Below are 7,864 nucleotides of genomic sequence, written 5' to 3' on the forward strand. Positions count from 1 at the left end.
GGGGGGGGGGGGAGGAGAAAAAAAGTGCAGGTTTTAACCACAGCAGCCAAGGAGATTCCACTTTTTCCCTGCCAAATATCAGTCTGAAAATAAAGGATACAACACTTTTTGCAACATGTCAGGTTTTCCTTTTTTCCATTGTTACAGATAACCATTTAGGTGTCTTTAACTAAGCTCAGCAATGGAAGAATAAATCTACTCGTGATTACCTTCTCTGCATGGTGTTTTAGAACAGCTCAAGCATTGAATTGCCATAGTGCTAACATCAGACACTCAAATTACCTTAAAGAAGCTCTGTCAATTTGCCCATTGAAGAGCAGCAAGGGAGCATGGGAAAGGTGAGTATAAGTGGGCTGGAGAGTGGACTTTCATGAGTCATTTTGCCATGTATTCCGGCTTCAATGGCTTTTGGGTGGAACTGCTACCTCCTCATACATGATATAGTGCTGTGCAATTTTTCAAGCTCATTTCCATGTAGAAAATGCTATAATGGATTAGGCAAAAGGTGAGGCTTGAACCAGTGAACCCTTTGACCTTCATTTTTGCAGGTTGAGATTCATGTTCAGGAAATAAGCATATCACAAACTGTAGTGATTTAGATAACATGGAAGGCTGATACACACAGAAAATGCCATGGTAAAAAACAGAGACATCAATCAGGTAGGCTGTGTCTCCTGAGCCTTTTTTTTTTAAGAAAAGCTTTTAGATTTCACTGGTATTTACCTTCAACAAACATAGCACAATTAACATTGTTTTTCTCTTTAAAATGCAATATAAGACTTATTGCCTGAAGAGCATACATTGAAGTCTTACAATTTACTCCCTGTAGAACTTATTTATATAGTATGGTAATTTTTGCAAACCTTAGGCCAGAACTTTATTGAACAGAGATCACCTTTGTAAGTTTCACATTGACCGGCCATTTTTGCATATTATTGTTTCAACTTGAAAAAAAATCATTGACCACTTTCAAAGTAAATATATACAAATTGATCTTGGCACTTTTCATCTCTAATTGAATTTCATCAATATGCAGAATGCAGATGAATTGCATAATATATAACATTAATACATATGGAAATATTTCTTATTTTCAGTAGGAAACAATTTACTGAAAAAGATTATCCTGCAAAAAATATGCAAATAGATAACAGAATCTATCAAATGTATAGATATTACAGTAGCCAGGAGCAGACTAAGACTCTGTTGCCCACTGGAGAAAGCTAGTTCTGGGGGCCCACCTTGTCGACCTGCCAAATTTTTCAACACGACACAACCACTGTCTTCATTCAACAAAATTGACATTATATTGAATATCATGAGTTAACAAAAGGAATTATACTTAGAACTGTATTTAGGATATAGTTGTGCAAATCCATTCAGGCAAATAAGCCATCTTATTTCTACATTATTATGATCAGTGAACAAGATACTTGAGTGCATGCAATAGTAATAAGTGATTTTTATACTGCAAACATATTTCTATTTCCAGCAGACTGCAAGTTATAGTCAAATACAACATTCTATAGCGACAAGACAGTTCTCACATGCTATATGTTTTCACTGCATTCCTCATTCTCAACTACATCATCAAACTTGAGGAGGACATGGTTCCTTTAGAGCTGGATCATTTTCTTTGAAACTACGAGGTTCAACCAGCCAACTGTGTTACAGTTTGCATAGCATCTAATGGGGTTATACACAAAAGGGTGAAGAGTTTGGAGAAGGCAGGAGAAGTGAACAATCTAGGACAACATAGCTGATTTGGAAGCATTCTCCGAATTTAGTTCAGCTATGTTGTCCTAGATTGTTCACTTCTCCTGCCTTTCCCAAACTCTTCCCCCTTTAGTGAATAACCCTGTAAGTAGGAAATAACGGATCAGTTTCATTTTTTTGAGAATTTGTTTTCCAGGTTGGTTGTCATCTGATCAATGACTAAATAGAGAGCCTGACATTAAAACCATTAAAAAGGTGTATATCCTGTGACAATTCTCCAGGCATTCTTTATTTCCTTGTAAGCCTTTTCAGAGGTAAATGGTTTTAAAATGTAGCGCTAACAGATTGCTCCAGAAGTGTACTGCTTGCATTTGTGACAAATTATTCCACCAGCGTATTTAAGTTTAAATTTCCACCATTATTCCCACCTGTAACATTTCTAATCCGTGTGTTTGCATATACATAAACAGGAATGAAATAAGCAATATATTGTGTCCAAGCCTGAAGCAGAATTTTAACCCCACTTACAGCTTTACTGTGAGAGCCCGCAATGTATTCCAAGCAGTACACTAGAATGGTATACAATTCTTTGATTGGCTTACAATGGAACCAAAGATGGTACACAGTGCTTGGCTTGCTTCACTATCAGGTATCACTATCAGCCAAATGATTTGAGGGATCCCCTTTCTCTTTACCTCTTCTCCAGCTGTGGGCAATATTTAATACTGCAGACAGAGGTGCTTATATTATGATAAAAGAATAACATCACCCTTGTGCTGATGTCACCATGAAAATCACGCATCTAGTTAGGTTTGTTGGTATCTTGGCCGAAAGCTCTGCCGTATACTGGGCACCGTTGTTCCTTATGTGCATATGATAGTACTAATTGCTCATTTTCAATTTTTTTTAAACGTGTCCTTGCGACATATTAATGTTTGGGACTCACTGCACATGTTTTGCGACATTTATGCATAATTTAATGTAATAATTGTGTTCAGAATTCATCTTAAGTCTAGAAAGTTTTTATTCCCCTGACCCTGAGAGCAAACCTGTTCAATCAAAAAATAAAATCTACGTGCCCGGGAGCCCGATAGTCTGCGTCCATGGAGGTACATCTGCAAATAAGTATATGCTTGAAGCAGCGTCTACCAGCGTATAAATGCAGCCTGTCATTGATTTGTACAGATGGGCTGTACTTAACACTAGTGCCTCTTGGCCACAGAGATCTAGCCATTTTCTATGCTGTACAAACCTCTGCACCTGTGTGAATGAACCCTAAAAGTCCAAAGAATGATTTCACTGGAGTGGCACACCGTATGACATCAGCAATCACCAAATTAGGAACATTAGCAGTTTCTGATTTACTTTAAAACATTCATCTATTCCTGTACATCAGTCCTTGATCCAGCTTAGTTTATAATTAAATATAATGGCTTTAGTATAACAATGCATATGCTAAAGTCAGTTTTGACAAGTTGCTTTTCTTTTCTTCGCTTATATTTATATGCCACTGCCATATCACACAGTATAAGAGAGCATTGTGTAATTCATAGTATTGCAAGAGCTCCAGTGGATGAGCTACCATTGCAATAGTGTGAATGTAATTATGCATAAGACATGCATAATTACATTCACACTATTGCAATTCATTATTACCATTACACTACTGTGCCATTTACACAGTGCATAGTAGCGGACTACAAACATATTTCTGCTGAAGGCATACAATTCTCGGTTACATAATATGTCTGTGTTTTTATATGTTTTGTAGGAGCTGCCTTGATTCCCAAGCGTTTCAGAAATATGGGCTATTCATATCTAAACGTCAGCCTGGAGTGTCATTCCTCACACAGTGTAGAGTGGATCACCAAAGGAAGCAGGATCAGGTATGGGTGTATAAGCAATGAACCCGTTGGATTTTATTAGCAAACCAGAAGATCTCAGAATATCATCAGATTCCATGACCAATTCTATACAATTTAGGATAATCATTGATATTGAATTGTGTGCTGTTCAAGCATAATTCCCTGTTGGTACTACCACTGATTGTAATTAATAGTTGTTGAGGCAGGCCGAGGAACTGTATATGTTTAGGTCTTATTCCTTGTCCTGGAACTTTACCTTATTTATCAAAGTGTGTTTACTAAAGTAGAACTATAAGCAACTTAAACAAATGACATCTGCCGCTAGATGTAGACTGGGGTGCCACCACTACTACTAGAGCCCAATGTGGTGTTTTATAAAATTCAACAGAATAAAACAGCCAACACATTTCGGGAATCCACAGTATCCCCCTTCATCAAGGCTCGTAAATTACTTTGTAATTTAGTTCCTTTCGGAAGTGTTTGGTGGAAATAATACATAACAATAGCTAGCAGTAGACATCAGTTGTTGGAGTTTCTGCAAATAAGATGTTAGAATTAACATCCTAGATGCTAGAATTGACAGCAGTTTTTTGTTTTTCTGAGTCCCCCAGTAACTAGTTTTATTACCTATTGATCTTGCCAGTAGATCTTTTATTTTTCTACTTTTTCTAACAGTTTGACAACACTGTTTGCTATGAGGTGAAATCCCCCCAAAAAAACGTCACCCTGTGAACATGACAGTCTGAGCACGGTTTCCATACAGCTTTCAATGGAACCCCGGTGATGAGCATGGTTTTGGGAGTTTTTAATTACGTTTCAGCTCTGAAACGCAATTCAAAACACCCAGAACCGCCTTTTTAAAAATCACGTGGAAACCGTGCTGATTCGCACCCGCCCTGGTGTGAATGGGGCCTTAGAGGGACATGTCATTTTTATTGGATTTTAAGTAAACAACAAAACATTAAAGCTTTAGGCCTCATTCACACGAGAAACGGCCGGCATGTACAACTCCGGGCTGCGTGCATGGCCGTATCCGGCAGCTTCCGGGGAGGACAGGTGCTGCGTGTGATTATTACGCAGCCACTGTCCTTCTCCATGGGACTACGCGGCCATGCACTGCCCTACGCTCACCCCAAGTGCAGGTCCGTACGGCTGCGGTCGTCCCGGCTCGGACGCAGATAGGATCCATCCTGTCAGCATATGAGTACGGACACCCGCACAGACGTGCAGGGCGGGTGAGTGTAGGGCGGCATACGACCACGTATTCCCATAGAGAAGGACACGGGCTGCGTACTAATCACACGCAGCACCTGTCCCTCCCAGGAGCTGCCTGATACGGCCGTACACGCAGCACAGAGCTGTACGTGCCGGCCGTTTCTCGTGTGAATGAGGCCTTACTATAGCTATGTCTTTTTAAGCAACTACAGCAACTAGTTTATTTTTATTTTACAAAAAGGTTTAAACCATACGAGTATAAACTGTCCATTGTAGGTGCCCCTGTGAATATCCCTGCACCTGTCATTTTACTATACAGCTTGCTTGTTTTCACTACAGGTTTTTGTCCTTTGTGAACAAAGTAGCTACTTGCAATGGAGGAGGGGGCCCAAATAGATTAGATGGATCTTGCAATTTTGCTGCAAGGTCCACTTTAAGTCAAATGATAATGGGCAAACTGCAGTAACCTGGTGCAGCCAATCAAAAATTGCCTTTATTTGACTTGACTACTCTTCCATGTGATCCATGTGATTGGTTGCTGGAGGTTACCATAACTTTCACATAATCTTATTTCTAACATTAGAAATATGATTAACTTGTAAAACGCTACTGTATTTTATGATACAAATGTGATCTCAGAGTGACGTATGCTACCCAGGGAGAAAACACATTGATATTTCTGATTAGAAAGTGTGCACTTCCCTAAAAAAAGATATTTATATTAAAAACACGGGCATGCAGAGAAGTGGCTTTTATTCAGCCCATTATAATAAGAATAAGCAGCGATTCTCAGTAGGGTTTAAAGTCTTTTGGCAGAGTATGTTACAATTAGCATTGTTTATCTTGGCGAGCGGAACACACTTGTCTATAACTGTGTGCTTGCAAACAATATTAGAGGCAATGAGACTCTTTTATATTTAATCTACTTGTCATTGTATTTTTTTCATTTTGTGGAGGAAACCTTACTGCCTCTTGAAATAAACAAACAAATGACAGTCATATGTTGAAATTAGATGGAAAATAGGATAGGAAAGCTCAGAGTTAACCTATTGCTATTGGGTCATCTCAGTCAATTGAAAAGCATCTGTAATATATGCAGCCACCTGGTGATTCCAATTAATCATCAGTCATCTGATGTGACACTAAAGAGATGGATCATGGACGAAATGATTTAATCCTGCCAAATCGGCTCCATGTATTTGAGAAACATTAATTTACAAGCCACTCTCTGCCTGCAGTTCGTACAATAAAGTCAATGTTGCTAAATTCACACCCCATGTAAATACATTTAGCACACTGGGTTTTGCACGTGGGCATTTGCCTTGTGTTGACTCCAGTTAAACCTAATTATGTTCTGCAATGTCTCAGTGTAATTCTCTATTGGACCTGAATCATGGGGTCATTTCCCACTTACAATGAAAGTTAGTAGCTTAAGCAATGTTTAAAGGAGGTTTGTGATGAGAGAAATATGGGGCCGCCATTGCAGACCTTCTGAAAATGCATGTTACCTAATTGGCTATGACATCAACATTTTCAAAGTCATTGGCCTGCAACATTCATTTTTTTTTTTCACGTTTGCATTTTCAAAAGTAGGCAGTCACTTTACTCCTCCCAAGACAGGCTTCCTGTATACGAACCAGCCACATTTGGGTGATGAGTTCATCGCAAAAGTTGGTTTGTTAAGTCCAACTCCAGCATGTGATTTAAAAAAAGGTTTGTATATTTTTTTCCATGGATCTTCTGGCCAGCCAAATGATTTGAGGGATCCCCTTTCTCTTTACCTCTTCTCCAGCTGTGGGCAATATTTAATACTGCAGACAGAGGTGCTTATATTATGATAAAAGAATAACATCACCCTTGTGCTGATGTCACCATGAAAATCACGCATCTAGTTAGGTTTGTTGGTATCTTGGCCGAAAGCTCTGCCGTATACTGGGCACCGTTGTTCCTTATGTGCATATGATAGTACTAATTGCTCATTTTCAATTTTTTTTAAACGTGTCCTTGCGACATATTAATGTTTGGGACTCACTGCACATGTTTTGCGCGATTTATGCATAATTTAATGTAATAATTGTGTTCAAAATTCATGGCATTAAAAGACCTCCAAACTGTTGAACATTCTAGAAGTGCTCCTAAGCATTTCTTACAGTAGCACATAGATAATTCAACTTCATACCTTCAAGTCAGCTGAGCACTTCCATGTAGGTTCCCTGCAAGTTTCCAACAGTAAAGAGACAATGTGGAGACACCTCTGCTTACGAAGGCACTTCGAAATAAAAAATTAACCAGAATAATAAATCTGTCACTATTGGCACTAGAAGACAGGGATGCAAAAGATTTTAAAAGATGCTGATGATGCGACCAAATTGGTAAATGTCCCCAATGATATGAGAATTCTGGCATTCTGAGTCTTAGATTTGTTTATTGCAAGCAATTGTTGACCTTCCTAGAAACAGCGGTCTGACCATATTGGTGGGCTACTTTCCATAGGTGGTGGTTTAGAGTGCACATTATTTATAGCCAGCAAAATTTAATGAAGGGCAGGGTAATACACATAACAATACAAGCCTAATTAAACAGTTTTATTGTTTTAGGTTAAAAACAAAGACTTTTGTTGCATATATTTTAAAAAATACCTGTCAAAATACCTGTCAAAGCACTTTTGCAAAGTTTGGTCCCTAACTCTAAATCTTCCTAGAGTAAGCATGCTTTGGAAGAAGCTCCTTCGTCTTTAAAGTTACAGTAACACAACAAAAGCCCAGAATTAGGCAGCTGGAGAACCCCAGTGTCTGCACCAAATCCAACACAGCTAAAATGGCAGCCCCCCAGATCAATTATTAACCAGTTGACATCCGCGGTGTTAAACCCCCTTCCCATCCAGGCCATTTTTCAGTATTCAGCGCTGCGGTACTTTGACTGACATTTATTCCGTCATGCAGCGCTGTACTGAAATGAATTTTATACCCTTTTTTGGGGACAGATAGAGCTTTCTTTTGGTGGTATTTATTCACCACTGGGGGTTTTATTTTTTTACTATATTAAGGAAAAATTACCGAAATTTTTTT

The sequence above is a fragment of the Nanorana parkeri genome, unplaced genomic scaffold (assembly GCF_000935625.1).
Source record: "Nanorana parkeri isolate BGI_ZX_2015 unplaced genomic scaffold, ASM93562v1 scaffold1736, whole genome shotgun sequence".
NCBI lineage: Eukaryota > Metazoa > Chordata > Amphibia > Anura > Dicroglossidae > Nanorana > Nanorana parkeri.